The following is a 25640-nucleotide window of genomic DNA, read 5'->3' on the forward strand; positions in this document are numbered from 1 at the left end:
ATACTCCTATGGCAAAATTATCTGCGAAGTCCTATGGTGCAAACAGCAGTGCATTCATTAAGAATCAGACCTTCTCAATGACTGCCGGCTATGGATGGGTGATAGTGATGATGGGTAATATTATATAAGCATCTCTTATTCTTTTGCAGTAGAAGCGAATATTCGACTAACATTTCTCTACAGATTGGAATCTAAATTGTTCTATGATAACTGCCACATTTTCTCGAATATATTTGTTTAATAATAGTTCGTTAAAAGAGCCAACGTCAAACAAATAATTTTAATTTTCTCTCGCTAGAACGCTAAGCTATTAAGATGTGGAGCGTAATAACTTCCTTTATTACAACTTTGCTTATTTCCAGCTCTGTTTTATTACAGAAGCACAAAATTAAATTATGGCCGTAACTTCCACAAATGTCACGAAATTACGTAAACTAGTTAAAACTGCGGGAATTGTCGAATTTTTAAAGTCATATCCAATTTAATCGGGAACAATTATTTTGTTATACACGAAATTTCGATAATATAATTTTTCCTGTGGAAAGCGTCATACAACCTTGAATTATTTAACAGAAAGGTAATGAAAGCATAAAAACATCGTTTTTGTCTCTACGGATAAATGAAAAGCAACAGTAATAATGGACCAGAAAGAATATGAAGAGGAAATGGAGACACTCCTAGATGGCCCAGCATCACAGATATATCTCGACAGGTCCAACCGCTTATCTGAAGAAAATTTCAAAGATCAATTAACAAAGAACAACAAATGAAATATATTCCTATAGAAAAATCGTCAAAATGCTAATAGTATAGTTATAGCTCTCCTACATATACATGAGTAAGACATTCCAATGAGACCATCCAGCCTGATTCCTAGCGGAAAAAGCAGTATCTGTCATATCATCGAGCTTATGGAAAATATTACTGTCACTAATATCACTGTAGTAATGTCATTTTTCGCCAACGTATCACGTAAGAGGCTATAAAGAACATTCAAGAAAAATATAATATATGTATTCCGACAGTTTCTCGTACGGTGCTTGGCTCAAATGTAATCACTTGTGTGCCCATTAACAGTTTCACTAGATTTTATCAGCTCATGGCATACCTCACCAAACTGATCCCACCAAATCCAAAGCATTAACTTGCAGCATTGAATATTCAGCTTTGACATTGTTGTTGATGCATATCCAGCATGACTTTTTCTTTGTATTTCCATAATAGATCCACTTTTCATTAACAGTAACAATACGATGCAAAATCATTTCCGAATTTACTAATGAAACAGAATTTTATATATAAGACCAAAAGCCTTATATTGCTAATTCCCTTCAATTTATATGGCAGAAAATATCCAAACCCTTAAACTATTCTCTATTTGTTTTTTCCTATTCGTTTTTTCTATTAATTTCATCATCAAATGATTTTGGCTGTTCATAAAACTCTTACTCTTCGGTGTTAAAATAAGCTCTTGCTAAAATCATTATTGGCATATTAACAGCATTCACACAGCATCCAATCGCCTTCAAATGTGTGATTAATTAGATAGAAATTCAGACATCTTCAACAGACTAAAATTATTCGCTCTGCGACAAAATGACACAGTCTGAGAAACGAAGGGTGTCGCTGAGGCTTCAATATGATGTTTGTTTAATTTTATTAATTGCATGTTAGGATATGCTTAGTATAATATTAACTTACGAATTAATTTATTGCTACTCTTCTGTTTTACTAGCATAAATACACAAGCAAGCCGGGGACGGGATTTATACATTAGTATGTATTTTCCAAATTAAAATAAAACTAAACCTCTTGAGCTAAAGTTAAGAATACACTTATACACTAAACAAGTTCGTGTTGTTTGGTTCCCATGAATCTCCTGATTTCCTGCGAGTTGTTCTTGTTTTTTTTATATATACTGAAGTCTTCTTTTATCAACGAGGGTTTATCTGGACTGGACCTATTATTTAACATGGGCTCCGAACCACGGTCCTCAGTACCGACTGACGAGTAGCCAACTTAGAAATCATCCAAGAAGACATTCGGTCCTACCCAGCCCGGTAACTGGCGTAACTGGCATCATTTTCCATGTCGGATTTTGCACTCTTGCCTAAGGGCAATCACAAATGCCAAACAATCACAAACATAATTTGACAACCATGCCCCGTTATTTCTTCACTTCTAATTTAGATTAGGATATAACAAAAGGATTTTCGCAATCTTGCATGGTTTAGAAACATTTAGAAATTACATTTATCCCTATTGAAATTTTTATCGCTCTTTGATAGAAAAAAACACCCTATATTCGGTATCTTATTTCGTAGAATTAACAAATATCAAGAAGACAAAAGTGCGCTGTTGTCGCTAGAATTTATTATCTTTATCTAAAGACGCACAATCCGAATATACCGAAATTTAGACTACTACAAGATCAACAAAAATATTTTACGCCCAAGTACATTATTTATTTTACTGCCTTACCCAGACACACAAAAAACATTTGACAGGCCCTGAGTTCTAGAGAAAAAAAAACACGTTTACTTGAAATGGGGAAGCTTTACAATATTATTTCAAAGTCATATCAGAGTGTTTAGTTTTATAATATTGTAATTTAATCATAATATCTGTGGTACAGTTCGCAGTTGCTTTCAAAATTATATATTTCATGTGATACAGAAAAAAAAACTGCTTTCCTTAGAGTTTCTTTATTTTTCTGATCTAGTCGTTGTTCTCTCGCTGTAGCTTATTTAGCAATCTTGGTATGATAATCTTGATGAATCTTGGTTGGATATCTACCCAATATCCATTACATTGTACTTCAGCTTGAGCTATTCACGTTGTTTCTTAACATGTGACTTCCATTTAAGTTTAACATCAAGGGCCATACAAAGATATTTGGATGTAAAGGACTTCTTCTTGATTTATGTATACTGGTTTGTACTTTATTATTTTCTTGCTGAAATCTTAACACATAAAATTAATATATTACAATTTGTATGTAGCACGGCGACTGTGGAAAAAATATACCAGAATGTACTTTCAAAATTAAAAAGAAACTAGACTATTTCTATTAAAGTTAGTAGTAAGACTTATGCAATATATAAATTCATGTGGTTTGGTTCTCTTCTTCTAATTTCCTGGGTTTTGTCTGGTAGGTATATTGCTTCTACGCTGCTATGAGATGGCAACCTTGATGTGTGTAGTACGAAATCTTAAGGAAATACCTAGATCCATTTGATTTCGATCTCATCGTGTAGTCTTCGCTGGATACGTAGCGATAAATATTGGTAACTAATCACAGAACATTATTTTGGCTTCATTGGATTGCTAGTTAGTTTTATGTTTTAGTGCAACTCCATGTTCAAACCCCTAAGTGCAAGATGGGAATATTTTTCAACTAACCAGTACAGTTCAGAAGCTTCGATGTTAACATGATATTTGCAATTTGCAATTTGCAATAAATTGCTTTATTTTTAAAATTATTCCGTTATAAAATTCATCACAATATCAAATATATACAATAAGGACATTACTTAATTTGTTAATAAATTCAGGAATATCAAAGCTTAAAAAATAGCGTTTAAAATCATCTAATAACATCTAATAAGGCCTCGCGTTTGAGGCCACCTTAAACTTGTTTCGTTTCCTTTTATCTCCTCTACCTTCGTTCCCTGTAACGTAATTGTTCAGGGAAACGGAGTCACTTCAAAGGAGACATAATTCATATGAAAAAACAACGATTTATGTATAATCATTAGACCGTAAAAAATCTTGATATATTTTTTGATGTATTACATATACATCAAAAAGCTTGATATAAAAAATTACCTAAAAAAGCAATTTTTATTTATCAATCTATTAAAATTTACATTATATATATTAATATTATTTTCTTTGTTAATTATTTTATTATATTGTGATGTTTATATCTCATTATTATTAAATAGTATACTAGAGCTGTACCTTTGATAATATAAAGATTGTAGGGTACTAGTAATATATGCTAGTGAGGCGTGAATAGTTTCCAAAATCAACACGTTAACATTCAGGATAAATGAAAACATGTTTCCAACAACCCAACTGTAAACCAACTAAAACATTTTTTAAATACCATTTAGTTAGTGGATAAAAATAACATCTGTCCTTAAAATGCCTTTTTCCTTTATTTTGTATTTATCAGTACTGTTTTAATTCTTGCTGTTATTGCTACATTATATTTTTAATTCCAAATTTCTTGTAGATTTCTGTTCTGTAAATATAGATTCTCTTGTTTTTTAACCGACTTCAGCAATACAAAAATAATAATATAATTTTGTGTCATATACAAAAAATTAAATTACCAGCAAAACAAATCCAAATTAATATAATTGTTTGAGTTCCGTACCGACTTCAAAGTGATCACTTGGTAGAAGTTAAAATAAATGTCTTGATATGTATATGATGATATTGTAAACAGATCAATATATTTAGATATGCATTAACCTAAATTATGTGTGTATATTATAGCAGAATATAAAATATGTCCAATAAGCAGGCTAAATGAGGTTTTTGTTTATTTTTGTTTGGTTCTTGCAAACGATTCTTATATACATGTTTTGTGTTAAAACTTGTTTTTGTGTTAAAAATCTAAGTTTGTTTATTTTTTATTTTTTAGTGAGTTCTTGATTTATTTTTTGAAGTCGGTTTAATTTTTTTGTTAAAAGTATTTATGTAATAAATATAATATTTATACCTAATAAAATATGATATAATTTATGGTTTATTATACTCAAACCGTGATCAAATCTTTACACTGACTAACATTTACTTAAAGTTAATTAAGTGGATTTAGTACAAATAAAAGTGGAATCAATTTTTCACACTACAATAATTACAAAATATACTTATCCTTTTTATTAACTTGTTGAAGTATGTACAATCCAGTATATTCCATTCACTTTGTAAGTAGTTTCAGAACTATCGAGAGCTTGATGTGCATAGATTCTTCACTTCTCTATAGTTTATTTCGTTTTCACTTTGGGGACCCCTGATATCTTTTTTTACGAACGCTTAGAACTATTGCCTCGTTGAGAAACTGAATGTTGGCCTATTAAATTTAATTCAGAATGAATCTATTTTTACTGGTGTATTTTCAGATATCCTTTATTCATTTTCCATCATTTTTAATCATATGAACGGGCTTATTATTACCATGTATTATATGCATAACAGTCTGCATGGTTTATGTTGCTAAAGCCCAAAGTTCCCAAAAAGACATGTATTGGATCCAAAATCCTGAAATTTAGACCCAACCATCTATAAAACATTTTTTCAGTTTTTATGGGTATTAGCCCACTTTAGCCTATTTTTCTTATGAGAACAAGTATTTTGTATTCCTGGCTGTTACGCATCCTCAAGTCAGCAGACAATAATATTACACCAAGCTTATCTACTTGCAAAGCTCAAAAGCCCAAGGCTCATGCGAAAATATTCTCTGAGCTTGATTTCCTGCAGTACATCTGACATTTTCTGCAATTTAAAATGTCTTTCATGATTCAAAGTAGAGGGCACTTCACTGTTAAAGAGAAATCTGTTTCCTCTTATATTTTATGCGATTTTATGCGAACTGGCAGAAATTTTACATGAACGTCACAAAGTACACTGAACACTAATAGTTTTTGAAATTTTAAACCTATATTTACAAGTCTACTCTATATTTATAATAAAAGCAATAGGTAAAACTGCCAATTCTAAGAATTCAAAAATTAAATTTTGTGATCATAAAACAAATGATAAGAAACTAATAATATTGTTGATCATTGTTATAAGCACAGTCGCAAAAATAATAAACTCTGTAAAAAGAATAAGACTGACAAGAAAGAACCGTACCAGTAATCAAACTGGTTAAGACTTTCCGAGATTAAAATGGACAATCTCTATTGTCTTAAAAAAACCAATGAATGAAAATATTATATGTCCCTATACAAATATTATTAAAAGTTATTTGTAAATTTGACAATATTATAAAGACGCAACAAAACGTATTTTGACAATCTTATTGTGTTTTTTTTTGTCTGGCTCTTCGATGTGAATATTTGGTCACCATAACACGATTTTCGACAAAATGTCTTTCTATCAAATGTTTATTTTCGTTATATTAGTGGAGATGAAAAGCCTGCCTGCTGTCATCATCCGAATTTATTATCTTCATCTAAACACGCACAATCCAAACATAATGGGGTTTAGACTGCCAGGCTTTCTACAAAAATATGTTTCATCTAAGTATATTATTTATATTGCTGCGTTCTACGGGCACATAAAAACATTTCATAGACGGAGAGTGTCTTTTAAAAAAAAGTAGAAAATTATTGCGAAGTGTTATATACCTTATAGTATATTACATTTTTGCTAAAATAATAGCAACAAAGAGAAATAAATATTTATTTAGTTAGTAATAATATTCTACTAGTATTAATGGTTATTTAATAAATGAAGGAAGGTTGTCGTTTTATTTGGACATTCCATTATACAATTGATAAGAAAAATACAAAATCAGTATTTTGTTACCTAAATCAGGAGCCGCTTATAAAAACAATCAGAACTTCCATAACTGCGGGGAAATTATTACTGAAGGTATTCCCACACACTACACAGTAAAAAAAAATATTTATGTTGTAAAAAATTGTCAGATTTCTATATTTTATGTGTACAAATTAATGGTATTATTTTGATCGATTGATATTATGGATTTAAAGCCTCTCCAGCGTTTTAACATTTTTATAGAGTTCCAAGCCAAATCAAGAAATATAAGAAAAACCAAGTTCCAAGAAATTCTAAAACAATAAGGCAGAGCCACCACAGAGCATAGCAAGACAACAAAAGTATTTGGGCAAATAAATAAATAATTAAATAAATAATGTAAAGTATTAATCCAATTATAATCTAATTATTTAATATTAAAATTTAAATATAAAGTGTAAATATATGTAATGGTTGAAAATAAATTTTGAAATAGAGAAGAATTTTTTTGAGGAAATCAGACAACTTGGACGGATTCTGAGGCAAGAATGTATCTCTAAATGAATTAAGTAAGCCATGACTTTTAACAGTTAATAAATGTCTGCATTTTACCAAAACAGGAGTTTGACATTGGTTCCTCATAATTGAAACATAGAGATTTCTGAGTTAGATTTATTAAGAAGGAATGGGTAAACTTATAATGACCATTCAGCACCTTCTTTAATTTTACTTGCGAATATGTCTTCTCTAAAGAGGTAGCAGATGGAAAGAAGTGCTTTTTAACGGACCAAAGCTTGTTTTCCCCCTCCAAGAGGTCCCACTCAAGTTGCACCAATCTATCTAATTTATGATATATAAATGAAGAAAGATTTTTATAATACAAAGTATTAATTTAATTATAAATTAGTTAATAAATTAGTTAAGCAAATAGCGCTTTTGGCAAGATCATAGACCAATTAATTCCGAAGCATTCCCTTTTGGTTGGGGATCCAGATTAATACGATGTTTATTGTTGAGATATAACTAGACTCTACAATTTGAAAATATGTGCAACTAAGGAATGTGAGGAAAATAGATCATCAATAGCTTCAAAGCTTTATAAAAAGCAAATTTCGTGAGTGAGAACATATAAACTTGTTACATGTTTTAACATGGATATTAAGTGTTATTATAAGATTTAGGGTTTCCTTTACTACAAGTATTTCTGCTGTTGCTAGGTGCTAGGAGTGCTAGATTTCTTTTGAGATCTATAATATATTGCAATGCCTAATACTATAGAGAAGTTGGAGATGGAGCCGAATAAACAAGTTCAATATTCGGGTAATCTGATAAGCCCAATGCCCAATTTATTTTGACAATGATCCATGACATGTGCATGACGACTCAGATGTGACTCATACAAGCCCCTGATATATGATAAGAGCTACATCAATTATTTTTTACAGTTTTGTGATGAAATATTTTCGTCCTTTGGAGGCAGGAAACATATAAATGCCTGTGCCTTCAGAGCTGTCGCCTGTCCGTTTAATGGTTCTTATATTTTCTTTGTGAACTAGTATCATTCTTCGAAATTTAAGTGATTCTATAGAAGTGAGGTTTCTCATCTAAATTTCACACACTCTTAAAGAACCGATATCTTGGAAATTAGTTATCTAATTGTACCGAACTAATGCATATCTGCATCGAGTTTTTTTGTCATCATAAATAAACCTGACATAAATGAACTCTAAATACATAAGTATATTAGACACCCAAGTTATTTTCTAGAGTTACAAAAAACCTTTGAGAAAAAACAACGTTATTTGTTCTAGATATAATATTAGTTATAACATTATTAGTAGGGGGGTTACGTTTGTTAGGAGGTTAGTTAGTTAAGTTATTATATTATTATAATATTATTGCTAGTTATAATATAATATTATGAATTCAACTTAAGAGTTCTCTTCATCAAGGAACAAGAATACATAGAAATTCTCATCAAGTTACTTAATTTGAACAAAGCTATCCTCGTTCTTGTCCATTTAATTTTGAATACGAGAGTCACTATTTATATTTCGAGAATTGATAACACTGGTGTTATGTGAGTCCACCTGACGGTTCCATCGTAAAGTTGGACATTTTTGACGATATACGTACGCAGAATATTTTGTCGCACGAACACTCTTTGTTTATTTTATACTAGCGACCCGTCCCGGCTTCGCACGGGTGCAATGCTGATACTAAATTAAATACACTACAGAAAAAATATGAACGTTGTATATAAAAACATAGCGGCCCGCTCCGACTTTGCACGGGCATAAAATATATATGCCTATGTCACTCAATGAAAACATGATTAAAATCGATCCAGTATTTTTGGTTCATTCATTACTGCCCTTGGCCTGCACGCATTAAATTTGGAGTAAAACAATTCCTCTTCCCCTATACTTACTATGAAGATTTCCTGCTATCTTTGGAATATCTAAATTCATACAATTTTTATTACATTACACAGTTTTAAACGCAAATTTTAAATTTGTAATATCTCCGAAAATATTTGTTTAATTTACATGCTGTAAGGAACCATAATGATCTATATTAATTGCACACTGTATTTAAGGTACTTAATTCGATAAGGATTAATGTCGTATTGCTTAAAATAGCTTCGTAAATAAGCCATTTTCTCACGTAAAAAGTAAACAATAAAAATGGTTAATGTGGGTTATCCCTAAAAGATAAACATATACCATCGCGGACTTTTTTGTAGACCTTTTTATGGTGTACAATACTGTAGTACATTAATTTGATCTAACTCGCAGGGTTAGGCAGCGTTTTTGCTAATTGCTAAATAAGCCTAAAAAAATAGGTTAATTTACGACATCACGTTAGAAACCTCTAAAATTAGCAATGTTGCCTTAGTATATTATGCATGTATTATACATACAAACCTTCCTCTTGAATCACTCTATCTATTGAAAAAAACCGCATCAAAATCCGTTGCGTAGTTTTAAAGATTTAAGCGCACATAGGGATATAGGGACAGAAAAGGCGACTTTGTTTTATACTATGTAGTGATTTAGTTGAAAGTTTCGTCTCGGCAAAAAAATGGAACTAAATCGTGGACATTTCGTGCGATAATTTTTTACGATTCATTTAATTTGATTTATGGCGATGAATCCATCAAAAACCACCGTGTATCGCTGGTTTAGTGACTTCAATCGTGATCGTAGCACGCTGTCCGACGAGTTTCGTGAAGGTCGTCCAAAATCAGCTGTAGCGCAAGAAAACATCGATGCTGTGTGCGAAATGATTAGGCAAGCGTCGTGTCACCTATTATTAGATTGCGGCATCCCTAAGCATTAGTTCCATCAGCATATATGCGAATTTACATAAATACTTAGCTGTGCGAACAGTAAACGTAAAATCCATTCCATTGCCTACATGAAGCCATATCTATTGAAAAATTGTTAGTTGTTAGATATTTCAACAAATCTATTTTTTCACCATTGCATGAAAAAATAACCACAAAATGATATTGAAGTAGCCGTAAATCGTGACAAACATCATACATCTCGTAAAAATAATTAATATGTAACTAACTAACCAAAGTAGAGGCACTAATTTCCAAAATCTAAATAAAGACAAATCATGATCATCATCATTAGCGTTTTTCTATGAACGAAACATTCTCAATACATTTTACATGAAATAAAAATGAGTCTATGCAAGTGAAGACTTAACCGAACTAATACTTTAAGAGATAACAACTTAGTTTAATTTTCTGTATATTTTATATATTCTCTCGATAAGTTCGAAAGGGACTACCTACAGATCTATCTTGAGAAATATCTATGCTGAAATACGTTCCTGTTTAGATTGTCTAAAACGTTTATTACATTAGGTTAATTAATTTGCAGTACAACAATCCAGCTCATGTTTAGAGAATTGAAGTTGGAAACTACCGAGGTTAATTACGTCGTTCCAACAAGATATTTTGCCACAGTATTTGCTTAATCTGTATAACATATCTCATCTGAAAATTAAACCAAAACCAATTTCCTCGTTGCTAGATTGGCGAGCACCTGGAAATTATAATTTTCCGCGTACCTATGTATTGGAAAATTTCTGCCGGTTTGTTATTGACATGCTAAAGATGTTTCATCGATGCCATAATAGATATTAATTCCGCAAAACTGCAGTCGGCTGCAAGAGAATTGACAATCTAAAATACATTTTTAACAAATAAATTTAATATTAATTTATCTTTCTGCGATATTTGGTGGCAAGAAGTTTGAAATATACAACTATCATTTGTAGTAAGTGTAGGGTTTAATAAGCTCAGTTACACTCATGAGTAGATTTCATTTATACTAACGAAGCTTCGTTTGATTCATGAACTTTTTTGGAATTCTGAATAAATATTCAAATAGAGATATGATTGCTTAACTATGATATTTCAGTTGAAAAGTCCCCGGCCTACCATAGCAAAATAATTTTTTTTGGAAAAATTAGTTTTTTTTATTCAATATAATTCCCTTCAAGGGTGATACACTGATTATAGCGACCCTCCAACTTTTCGATACCATTTTTGTAGTACATTTGTCCTTTGCTTCAAAATAGGCCTCAGTTTCGGCGATCACCTATTCATTCCACGAAAATTTCTTCCCAGCGAGCATTATTTTGATATCTGAGACAGGAAGTAGTCGCTGGGGGCCAGATCTGGAGAATACGGTAGATGAGGAAGCAATTCGAAGCCCAATTCATGGATTTTGGCCATCGCTTTCACTGACTTGTGACACGGTGCATTGTCTTGGTGAAGCAGCAATTTCTTTTTCTTCAAATGCGACCGTTTTTCGGCGATATTGTCTTTTAAACGGTCCAGTATAATAGTAAAAACGTTATGTAATAATCGCTGTTGATGATCCTTAATTATTCAAGGTAGGCAATGAAAATTATTCCCTGCGCATTCCAAAATACAAACGCCATAACCTTCCTAGGCGACTGTTGCGTTTTCCCATACTTTGGAGCGGTTTCATGGTATGCAGTCCACTCGGATGACTGTCGGTTTGATTTCGGAGTGAAATTACGGAGCCATGTTACATTCATTGTCACATATCGGCGCAATAGCTCGAATTTATGACACTTGATCATCTGTAAAAACTGATCCGAATCATCAATTCGTTATTGTTTTTGGTCAAAAGTGAGCTCGCGCGGCACCGACATTGCACAGAGCTTTCTTATACCCAAATATTCGTGAATAATATGATGTACATATTCAGTTGATATCTTTGAATGCGTGATTGAGTGTCTGCTATTTTATTCAATTTCAATTTACGGTCATTCAAAATCATTTTGTGGATATTTTAATGTTTTCGCCAGTAACAAACTCTTTTGGCCGTTCACTGCGTTCACCATCTTCGGTGCTCATTTCACCAGGTCTAAACTTAGCATGCCAATACTTGATGGTTGATTTTCCTGTGACAGTGTCCGGAAACTCCACTTCAAACCTCGGCAATCAAGTTTCTGCTTCAACTGTATCAATTTTATCCCTTCAAAAAGCAATATTTTATCAACACGTTAAATTCCTTTATATCATTTTTTTCACAACAACAATAGTTGCTTCACTCAAAATGCTATAATTCACAAACTAATGATCCGACAGCTGTCACATGTATACATGAATCTTTTGAGGGTCATCTAAATGAGCTATCTAAATCTAAGAAACGAACGGATTTATTTCTAGTAACGCCATCTATGTATCAGGCTTTTCAATTCACCTGTTAAATGGAAAAAAATGGAAACTGATGAAGGAGACGTGATGGGATACTCCATTATCATAGCAATATCGAAATTATTTTAATATTTTTATAGTGTTGGATAAGATCAGAACAAGAGACAGCCTCAAAAGTATTAAACAATTTGATCTTGTGTGGTGTTTAGCAATAAACTTACTTAGGCCGATGGGTCATTCTAGATATATACCTAGATTTAATTTATTGTATGGAGATATTGTAAGTTAATCAGCAACGACTAGTGACAACGTAATAAACAAATAATTATAAAACGTTATTTGAAACAAATTTTACTTAAACCACTGTCACTTTATAGTCTATTCAAAGTTTTTTGTACATACGTTATCAAGATGTTTAATGTATTACCTGCTATTATTTGTATTTTCGTTTAAGAATCAGGCAGTGTTTTCCTTCGCATTTTATTCTAGTTAAAAAGAGACACAATGCTGTCTGATTAATTCGAACATGTAAATGAATGAGCCTGTCAAAATCGTTCGCTTGTCAAACGTATGCAAAATTTTTTAAGGTAATAGTGATAAGAGGTTATAACTCCAACCTGTAAACTATTGTGGCTCTATAATTTACTGTAGTTTTTAAATGTATTATAATGCTAAATTAAATTATATTTGATAAAATGTTTGCTCAATTATTTTATTTAGATTAGAATTTTTTCAACAAAATTGCGACGCCTTGATGTCTGTACTTTCATTGACATGAAGTATATTAGATACTCCTACTGATTTATTGTCCTCTTTCAGTGACTTATTTCAAGCACATATTTTAACTATAAACGTGCTAGAATTCATTCGAGACTGAAACTACTCCATCTATTATATCAAAAATAATACAGCGATATGTGACCCCATATAATATTATATCAATAAAATAAAATTAAAATATGCTTTAGCTCCCTCTATGCATTAACATAAAAGAAGAAACATTCATAAAGTATATTGATATGTTACCATATACCAAATAGCGTATAATAAAAGTAAACTTAAAACCCAGGATATTTTAAAATCACGGCTTTTGATGAACCATAACATTTGATGATGATATTAAAGTCGTACTTTAGTACGCCCTGTTTAATATTTAAACTTCTATTATTTTAATATAATCTTCATTTCATTGGAAGTATTAAAACTATTATTATATCAAGACATATTACTGTCATCAAAAATAGCAAGACTATTAAAATTATATTATAGGAGATTTTCAAGTAGGATTGTTTTTTTCGTTGGATTGGTAGGGCTTTTTTTTATTTTTAACAAAGACACATTTCAAGACCAGAGTTTCAGTAATAAGAAGGTTTCTTTATATTAATTCCACGACAAAAGTGCGATTTTCAATTTAATGTGACAAAAAATTCAAAAATTACAAAATATATGGTGCTAATGTGCTATTACGCACAGGTTCTTTCAATATAATATACATTGTTTAAGGAACGTTGGAGAATGATACTTTATGGAGGACTATTGACGTTGATGGAGATGATGCCCGGAATGTGTCTTTCAATACCCACCAATAAAAAATATATCAACGCAATGAAGCATTTGATGCTAAAAAACGACACGTAGTATATTTAAGTTTTTACACTGGTATTATTTAATACTCATATTAAGAATAGTTGGTGTTATTTGATTTCTAGTAACTTTTTCACCTTAAATTTAATTCACATTATTCTACAATCGTACTACTTAATTAATTTAGTTACGTCAAGTCTAACTATTTCTTAAACTCCAAATAGGCGCCCAGGATATTATTTTTAGTCTATTGAGGCTGCTAAAGCCAAATGGAAAAAAGCGTTAAATTCCATTTCAGAAATAAATTCTAAGATGAGTTTACACAAACACATGTTATAAAAAGAGCAATTATTTTGATAGACAAAGAAATTAGTTTGGAAAATCTAAAATATGAGACTACAAACAAATTTACAGACCAACAAACAACAATTCAAAACAGCTTACAGTTCAAAATTATGAACAACTTCATTCTGACCGAATATTGTTGCTCCAAATGATGTCATTTCGAAGCATTAATGGATTGGAATTGAAGTGATATGTTTCCTGATGCGCAGGGCATATACTAGTCGATTCATCTTCAGACATAAGTACGTTATTTATATATGAAATTTTCTAAAATAACTATTATTCAATATATTACTGCAAATTAAAATACACTGTATAGTGCAACTTAAACTATATCCCATGAAAAGGCTACGTAAGCAAATATTTCCAAGACCTATTGACTACATTACTGTAGATTGAGCTTTCGTAGGTTTTTCTAAGAAGAAGAAGCACGTTTCACTTTTAATATTAAAAATAATATAACATTTAGTTTTATTCTATACATGGTAATGGCCATTATTGCGGCGGTTACCATGAAAATGTCATTCGGAGATGTTGAAACTAACCAAATTAACGTCAATTAAGAATATTCCTGGAACCTTATTGTACCCACCTAACAGATCTAATTGTGAATCTAAACTATTCTCAAATAAATCAAATTAGACTAAAAAAGCCTATCAATATGGCTCCAATCGCTTAAAAGGAATTCAATTACATACAGGCAGACAGAATAGTTATATAAATATAGTGTTTCAAAGATGATATTCTACTACTGTTAAGATCATATTAGTATAATTGCATGTTACAGTAAAGTAACTAATGAGAAAAAGAAATATTTGAAGCCACGAAAAAGTTTAATACACCTAAATCTACTGATATTCAGCCGACAAATTCATTAATAAGGAAGTTCCTCTCTCACACCGAAAGAACGAAACAAAGCAAGCCATAATAAAAATCCGGATGGTCATTAATCATCAGAAAAATCGAAGAGAACTTTTTATGTGGTGGCCATTTCAGATCTGGGAGAGAAGTAATTCCTCGTATCGCTATATGCCTCAAGAGGAATATATTCTTTCTGCTACATAAGCCGATGATAGTTCAGATTTAGATTACAAATTAAAATTTATTGTAGACTGTGTGTTTATATTAATTGTAGACTCTATCATTAAATTATTAGTTATATCATTCTATCATTATTTTTCATATCAATTGTATATATTTAAGACTTTCAGTATATAGTATTACTGTATTAAATCAGATCCGGTAACTAACTTCATGTTAAAGCTAGACTGACGGCTTCACTGTTCAGTATTTGTTATTTTGTCGAAGTGTGAGCAAACCAACTTTTTCAAGAATTCGTAATATCTGAATTGATATACGGAGTAAATCATAATTGCGGGAAGCTTTACTTTTATACTTTAATTTGAATAAAAAGGCGGTTTAATATCATCGAATGCTGTGCGAAGCTTATGGCAACGACGCTCCGTTGATTCATTTCAGCATATTACTAATGATTTCAAGGAGTTACTCGATGCTGACTCGCGTAAAACATAAAAGGAATATGCAGAATTTTTAGGAGTAATACAAGAAACCATTTACAATCCCTTGAAGAACATGGGGAGTGATTTATGAGCTTCGAAATTTTGTGCCGTATGAATTGAAGCCAAGAGACATTGAAAAGTGTCTGGTCATGTACGAAATACCAATTAACTAACCGAAATAGAGCCACCAATTTCCAGAATTCTAAATTATAACCAATCATGATCATCATTATTAGCGTTTTTGTATAAACAAAACATTCTCAATACATTTTACAAGAAACAAAAAGCAGTCTAAGTAAGTGAAGAATTAATCGAACTAATACTGTAAGAGATAAGAATTTAATTTAATTTTTCTCTCTATTTTATATATGGTCTCGATCTGTTCGAAACAGGCTACCTACAGATCTACCTTAAGAAATATCTATACTGAAATACGTTCCTGTTTAGATTGTCTAAAACGTTTATTACATTAGTTTAATTAATTTGCAGTACAAGTATAGAGAATTCAGCTCAAGTATAGAGAATAACTAATTTAATTTAATATTATCGAATGCTGTGTGAAGCTTATGGCAAAGACGCTCCGTTGATTGATTTCAGCTTAGTAATAATGATTTAAACGTTTAATTGGATATTTTAACACCGAAAACAAAAATCGTTCTGGATAGGCAAAAAAATAAAGACGAGGATCTGAAGGAATTACTCGATGTTGACTCGAGTAAGACACAAAAAGAATATGCAGAATTGTTGAGAGTAAGACAAGAAACAATTTGCAATTGCTTTAAGAACATGGCGAGTCAAAAAAATCATGGAGGCCAAATGATCCTGCATCAACATCAATGGTAAAGCCAAATATCCATGACCCTAAGTTAGTGCCCTATATTGGGCGAAATAATTTCTAGTACTAGAAGGTATTAAAACCTAATGATACGGTTAATGCCTACAAAACGGCATACAGATAGTTAAACAGATAACAGATACATATTATTCTTCAACTTCACATATTGCAAAACCGGTGAAAACATGCCTGAAACCATTAAAATGGAAAGTACTACTCCACCCGTCATATTCTCCAGACTGTGATCTATCTGATTACTGCTTGTTCCAACCTATCCTAAGTACCTGAGTGGTCAAATGTCTGAGCCTCAAAAGATACATCGTTCATTCGAGATAGAATCCGTAAGTTGCCTGAAATAAGGGAAAGATAGCGGCTATGGATAGACAATACTTTGAATGAGATAAATTGTAAGGTTCAAAGTAAAAAAAAACTTTAAAACAATTTTATAGGCCTTTGCATAGACAATTTTAAAATAATGGATAACTTTTTCACACACCTAATTTTTCACAGGACTATAAGAATCTCACGCAATTTTTCCAAAACGTTCAAATGCTAATGGCAGAAACAATAAGGCGAATAAAATTGGATTTTAAAACCATAAAAGCGCCTCTTAAAATAAGAGAAATGATACAGAATGAATAGAACGGCGCCATTTAGTATATCCCTCGGTATGGAATCAGATTCAGTTTTATTACCGAATCATAGCCAAATTATTTTTATGGAAGATAAACAGGGATTTTTGACAAAAATCTGAAAGCCCAGATCATTCTAAAAAAAACAATTCGCAAAAAGTATAATAAAATTAAAAATTCATATTACCAATTTATGAGCTGTAAAAAGGAGGAACATGTGACGAAAAAATAGATCGTACATGACACTATATTAGAATTAAATAATGAAAAATGGCACCCAAAGGCAAATATGAATATAATGACCTATTAAAACTTTATTAGGTACTTGTATATATTATGATCAACGACTCTTATTGGCGAATTTGACATATTAATATATACAAGTTAGGCACATCCCAAGCTCCTATCATTCCACTGTCACTTCGCCGATTCACCAATTGGAAAATTTTAATTCCAAATTATGACTATTTCTTTTTTTTTTCATATATTATATAATATATGACAAACCTACGTAAATGAAATATACTTGTATTTCCATAAGAAAGAAAAAATCATTTCAATAATATATATAAAAATAAATATCAGCTTCAAAAGTATCCTGCAATAAGCAATATATAACCGTCTTGCTTTAAAATTACTTGAAATTAAATATCAAATAAAGAACTTTAATATTAATTAATATATTGACTATATACCAATCCACAGACCTGTTAACTTATCGAAATATCTGGTTTATTTTATTCGAACCTTCCCTAGATCCACATTTCCAACACAATTAGTTGAAATTGGTTATTATTTGCTGCAACATCATTCATATAACATATCTTAACACGCATGTGAATTTACGCTTTCTATGACGTTGGTCCATATCTCGCCACACAAGTCTATGAGAACATTTTTCATATGACAGATATATACCATTATAACTGTGCACTTATTGTCGCATCTTAAGCGAATGACTTTTTATCTAACACGGTTTAGAGAAACTAACACGAGAAAAGATGTGGAATTTCCTCTAAATATCGCATTTGAAAGGCCTCAAATTAACTGGTGTCAAACTGCAACAGTGTCCCGAAGTTATACAGAAGGATTGACAAAATAAGCGTTCGATAAAAGAAAGGATTTTAATCTTGAATAAAAAATCTTTAAATATAATGTTCCTTCTCTTCCACCCACACAGTATTAGAGAAGCAAAAGCTGCTGTAACTTATTACATCAGCGGTAGAAGCCACCTTCTTTTGCTGTACTACTGATCCGAAATATTTAGACCCACTGGACCCCATTGGGATTAACACTAGCCGGCGACCAACATCACTACATAGTATAAAACAAAGTCGCCTTTTCTGTCCCTATATCCCCATGTGCGCTTAAATCTTTAAAACTACGTAACGGATTTTGATGCGGTTTTTTTCAATAGATAGAGTGATTCAAGAGGAAGGTTTATATGCATAATACATGCATAATATACTAAGGCAACATTGCTAATTTTAGAGGTTTCTAACGTGATGTCGAAAATTAACCTATTTTTTTAGGCTTATTTAGCAATTAGCAAAAACGCTGCCTAACCCTGCGAGTTAGATCAAATTAATGTACTACAGTATTGTACACCACAAAAAGGTTTACAAAAAAGTCCGCGATGGTATATGTTTATCTTTTAGGGATAACCCACATTAACCATTTTTATTGTTTACTTTTTACGTGAGAAAATTGCTTATTTACGAAGCTATTTTAAGCAATACGACATTAATCCTTATCGAATTAAGTACCTTAAATACAGTGTGCAATTAATATAGATCAATATGGTTCCTTACAGCATGTAAATTAAACAAATATTTTCGGAGATATTACAAATTTAAAATTTGCGTTTAAAAATGTGTAATGTAATAAAAATTGTATGAATTTAGATATTCCAAAGATAGCAGGAAATCTTCATAGTAAGTATAGGGGAAGAGGAATTGTTTTACTCCAAATTTAATGCGTGCAGGCCAAGGGCAGTAATGAATGAACCAAAAATACTGGATCGATTTTAATCATGTTTTCATTGAGTGACATAGGCATATATATTTTATGCCCGTGCAAAGTCGGAGCGGGCCGCTATGTTTTTATATACAACGTTCATATTTTTTCTGTAGTGTTTTTAATTTAGTATCAGCATTGCACCCGTGCGAAGCCGGGGCGGGTCGCTAATTTGTCTATACTTTGGTCTTTTCTCCATCAAACTTCAAGTAACTATATCATGAAAAATATTAGAAGCCTCAACAGGATCAGTCAGAGTTTCTAGAATCATACTTAACGCGATGTCTGTTTTTAAAAACCTCTCGCATTATCATGTTAAAAAATAGTGGAGATGTGACCTCTTCTCGAGGAATATCATCTCAGATCCCAACAGTGAACCATCGTAAGGCATCTGAAGAAGCTTAATAACTGTTAGGGGAACATATTCAGCTTATATAATGAATCGATAAAACATAAAAATACTAAAGGAAATCCGCTATTTAATTAAAGAATTTCGTAATTATCTATTTTCTTGTATTAGAACGGTTGTTTCTTTTCCTTCGCCTATTCCTTCGGTCTCTAGATTATGCCACCATCTTCGACCCGAACAGGTGGTCGGACCGAAACTCTATCCAGGCGCAAACTTGATCTGGGTTAGCCTATTAGTCTAGCGAGTAAGTTTTTAATAAGGATGTTAAGGGTGGCTTAATTTTCAGGTCAAATTTATCGTCGGGTTATAGAGAACGACCGTCTAAAACAACCGAAATTGTAACCTTGCGGGAACGCTTAATTGCCACCAGAGCACATGATATACATAATAACCGTGAGGTAAAAGTAAATTCTCGCCTTTCAAGTTTTTTTTCAGACTTTTTTTACCTCGAATTTAGATAAAAAAATATTTAAGAAGAGAAATATTTTTTTTCCTCAAAAAAACAACAAAATATTTTTATGTTTTTCTTCACCAAGAAAAAATTATTAGCTCTATTTTTGCTGATTTTGAATAGAAGAATTCTTTGTTTGAATATGTTTAACATATTGCCTGTTGCAATTTGTTAATTCGGTTTAGAATCAGATAATATTTTTCTTCCCATTTCATTCCAGTTAAAAAGAGGCACACTGCTGTCTGATAAGTCCGAATACATAACCGAACCAGCCTGTCAAAGTCATCGGTTTTCAAAGGTATGCAAGATTCATCAGAACAATAGTGATAAGAGGTTATAAAAATGTTATGTTAACCCTTTGCTTGTTTTAATAAACTTCAAATTGCTGCTTATTTTAACTCTGATTAAAAACTTCGATGCCAAAGAGAGCAGATATCGTCTCTAATCAGTTACTTCGAACAGGAACCCTCGTTCGATAATAGAGGCTCCCTCTTGCCATAAATTTCATTAGAGAAGTAAGCATTTTTACTGTTAAATATTAAATTGCTGCGATTTTTATTGAAAATAATCTTAACGTGCTGCAGCTGCACTGAATATTAATATATTAATAATATGAGCACGGTCATTAAAATATCTCAAAAAATTAAAAATATATCTCTTGAATTCACCGAAAAGCTCAGCTTGTTGTTATCTGTGTCAGATATCAAATATATAAAATGTATAAAAACAGTGAGTAGTTTATTCAATACTAACATAATTTAATACAATTATTTCAGAAACAAACTGCGTGGAAAGAATAAATAGATAGATTAGAGGTATGTGATATGGCCTTTGGGGCATGTAAAATATACCTTCCTACATTCTTAGTTAATATAGTACTTAATAATACAATTATTAATATAATACGATTCTTATATAATATAAATTTTGTAAAGATAATCCACGAAGAGGTCTAATAGAACTCTCAGACATTTCTTTTAAAATAATACAATTCTTAAAAGCATATAATAAAATCAATGACGACTTATTATTTCAATTTGTGTATTTAAATAGGATATTTCAGAATGGGATATTGGGTTAGTCATAGCAAGATAGTAAAAATAGTGTTAAGACAACAAAAGTTGATGGCAAAAGGTAAACGTTGGAATAACAATTGATTAGGTTTTATTGGTCATAACATATGTTGTTCTTTGTATTGGAAACAGGAATGATTAATAACACCTTCGGTTTGGTCTCGATCTCGATGAGACACATTGAAGAAGAAATTGACAAAAAGATAAATTCTGAACAAATACTAGATATATTGGAAAATTACAGCTTACTAGTTATTCACTTGAATTAAACCTTCTGAATATGATATGATTTGTGGTAGAGTATAAGAGATTTATGTGCACAGATACATGTATAATTTTCATAATATATATAAGCATTTGGTTAAAATGTGTCAGCAGAGAAAGAATAGTAACTAATGCAGTGATTAAATCTAGTTTTATCAAGAATATTGTATACAGGTAGTAACAGAATAAACTAAGAAGAAATATACTGATATAGAAATGACTTTACAAGGAAAAACTGTACCGAAGGACGCCAGAACTCTCTAATGAAAGTAAAATATACTATTTAAATATACAATTGTTAATAACGCCTTCAGGAGATCCAACTATATAAAAACGCACCTAGAACTCTAACCAATAGGTGGTATGGAAAACAGTTCAATGTAAATATAATCCAACACAACCCAAACTTACTATAATTATAAGCTTTTACTAAACTATTATTATTGTGTACTTAATTGTAGTTTTAAGTCCTTCGATAATATATGTATTAGATTTAATGCTAAAACATATTATATTATTGATAACACTATTTATATTATATTGATATATTGATGACAGTGTTTTTGCTTAATTATTTTATTTAGATTAAAATATTGTTGCATGTCAAAACCAAAGAGAACTAAATCTCAGAGTTTATACGGCAATATTGCAATATTTTGACGTCACAAATTAGAAACTAGATGACATTTAATGACGAATGTTCAAAACTTCTTTGGGTAGACTAGATATATTTATCTAATACACATTCACTAGCACACGCTAAAATATTTTCTTCTTCCCAGCGAGGCTAATCTTTGTATATTAACGGGAATAATCTTGTCTTGAAGCATCCAAAAATAGTCTGATATGATTGAGACGCTCCATTTTCCTTGACATTTTCCTTGGCTCCATATTCACTCGCAGGCCCCTATTCTTTTGCTTATTCTTTTCTAATTTTCCGGAAAGAATTCCAGATGGAAATCTAGAAAATACACTTTTATTCTTATTAGGCAACCCAAAGCTTGAAAAGCCTTTAGCATCATTTTAACAATTTATTTATAGTTATAGTCTTTATGTATCCTTTAAAATAATCCATACTTTTTTTTCTGAAGATTCGACATATTCATGGCGAATTATATCAGTAATAAGTCATCTAGTGTCTGGTACATTTGCTTCTAACAGGCCTACAAACTTTGAAACAACGTATTTGAAGCAATCTCCATATTTCGGAAGGGATTTTAAAATTACTTCAATCCCACCTTTATATGCAGCAGTAGTAAAAGTAATCTTGTATGGAGATACCAATGTTTATTATAGGAGAGGTCAACTATTTTTGGTTCTGTAATTTGCTAGGTCTTTTTATTCTATAAACGCATAAAGCAAGATACTTTAGTAAACCCAGCTTACGGCCCAAGCAACATAAACAAAATTTAAAAATATCCATACTCCTTCCAACCATGATGTTCATATTATAATTTGCAAGTAACCAATTCCAAGTTCTTATAACTTTCTTTTTTATAAATATATGAAAAAACGCCATTGTGCTATATTTTCTACATCCTATATTGTTTCGTATACCAAAATATAAAAATTAGTTAAAAATACTCAAATAATTTGTTACAGACCTATCATTTTCACCAATAGATATCACTGATAAAAATATATGCTAGCACTTCGTCAATATTTTAAGCAAAGCATTGCATAATAGGATATAAATAATTAAGACGTGAACTCGATTAATTTCACATAAATAATCAATTAAATTGACGACCACAATTTGGATATTCCTCATCGAAATACCGCCAGAAACTTTCTCTGTAACGGCTCATACACCAATGACATAAACAATGAACATTTCGCCGATATTTCTTAATCAAACTTCGAAAAGTCCACAAGCTTAAACTTCGAAGCTAAGCCGGAAACTTTATAACAAGGAAATTACGAAATGCAATTTATTTTTAGGTACACGGTAAACACTGAAAAACTGCTCTAAACTGGGTAATTAGCTTTAAGGTTTAATTTGGTCCGAAGCCCTGATGCGTCTTATTAGAATATAAAATTAAGGGAATCTAGGGTAAACAATGTTTTAGAAATGTCTGTTGAATAACAAGAAAATATTATCCCATAAAGTGAACTTAAATAACAATATTTTAAAAATAACGGGTGATTATATTTAATTATTTAAAAGTACTAGATATGTCTTTATATAATTCATTATTTGTCTATTAATTCATATTATTCCATTTGACTTATCTTTAGATATTATTAATAGTTTAATTCTAGAGTATCATATGAGATCATACTAGAAACTTTTATCACAGCCAAATGATCGTGCAATATTTGGCATGCTCCTGTCGAATTAACACCTAATATCAACTGTTATCACTGAGGTCACAAATATTTCAATGTGGTTGATATAGCAATATTAAATTCTACATAATGTTAAAACGTACTCTAAATGCATTTTCATTCAAGGGACAATATATAGTATTTTCAATAAAACTGTCAATGCAATTAAATACAAATAAATATCTGGAAAGTATCCCTCCTATGGAAAGTATACAAGTCATCCCTTCATACACTATTAGAAAACATAGGATTTATATGGTGTAAATATAACCCACGAAGAGGTATAATTGAACCATAAGATATCGTTTATAAAATAAGACTATTTTAAAAGCATATAATAAAATTAAATAAAATTTATTATTAGAATTTATGTATCTGGGTAAGATACGGATATTTCAAAATTGAAAAGTAGGCCACTCTTGACAAAACTCTAATAGAGAGTGTACAGACATCAAAATTTGATGGAAATATATGAACCTTGAAATGAAATTATTGTTCCTGCTGGAAACTAACATAGCTTCATTTCTGGAATTGATTAAGTATTTTGTCAGTACTTAAATATAAACTAAATGTTTGTGTTTTATGTAATTTACTTTTTTAAGAATTATATACAAAAATATGTTCTCTAATGAAAGTAAAATACACTACTTTACCTCTTACCCAGAAGATACCACTAAATCAAACAACGGGCCTGGAAGTCTACCTCATGGGAAGTGTGGAATAAGAGTTAATGTAAATAAAATAAAACAATTCTAAACTATAAGCTATTCTAACTCCTTAATAAACAGTTATTTAAGTCCTTTGCAAATATACGAATTACATGTTCTGTACTACAATCTTAAACTAAATTATACTTGATAACGTTATATCTGTTTGATTACAAAACTCAAATTTGATTAATATAATAAAGTGCATCGGCTGCTTTATTGCATTTATTTTGCAAAAATTATTTTGTCCATTCACTGTATATTCCGAACATTTGTTCCAATTGGTATACAGTGTAGCTGCTCAAAATCTTCGATTATTATTATGAGCTTCTTGTATCAACTCAGGAACTTCAGGAACTCTCAGAAAAATAATAACCAGTAATCAAATTTTAAAACATAATAGTTCACAATAAAACTTTCAATTTTCTAATTTATTTTGTTTCTTTAATATGTAAACAAAGGAACTTAAGTAACACATAAATAGAAGTAATACAATTTATTTGATAGCTCTTAGGAATAATTTAACTTATCCTTAAAAATTCATCGATGTAAATATTGAACGAACACAGAGCAACGCTAAAGTATTAGACATTTCTTGTGCAACTAACTTCACGTTCTGCGATATTAAATATTTACACGGTAATAGAAAACTAGAGAGCACGAATAGAGCAATTATTTGCATCAGATATGCAGCGGGCTTGTCGAGGATTTGTAACTACTAGAGTTGCCAATTGTTCTTAAAACTACATAGTATTTATTAATATATATATATATATATATATATATATATATATATATATATATATATATATATATATATAGTCTATTCTATAGTCTATTATGTGTCATAAAGATGTTTAATGTATTGCCTGTCGCAATTTGTAAATTCGTTTTACAGTCAGACAATATTTCCCTTCTAATTTTATTTTAGCTAAAAAGAGACACAATGCTGTTTGACTAGTTCGAACGCGTATACAAATAGGCCTGTCAAAATCGTCCGGTTGTCAGATATATGCAAAATTCTTGACAGCAATAGTGATAAGAGATTATAACTCTAACCTATAAACTATTGTGTCTGTATAATTAACTGCACTTTTTAAATGTCCTATAATGTTAAAATATAATTTATTTTATAACATTTTTGTTCAATTATTTTATTTAGAATAGACTTTTCTTGTACATCAGAGCCAAACTGAACAGAAACTCAGAATTAATGTGGCAGAATTGCAACGTATATATTCTACCCTATACAAATATTTCTAAAATTG

The sequence above is a fragment of the Rhynchophorus ferrugineus genome, unplaced genomic scaffold (assembly GCF_030347505.1).
Source record: "Rhynchophorus ferrugineus isolate W39M unplaced genomic scaffold, kcgeb_rfMv2 rfM1, whole genome shotgun sequence".
Lineage (NCBI taxonomy): Eukaryota > Metazoa > Arthropoda > Insecta > Coleoptera > Curculionidae > Rhynchophorus > Rhynchophorus ferrugineus.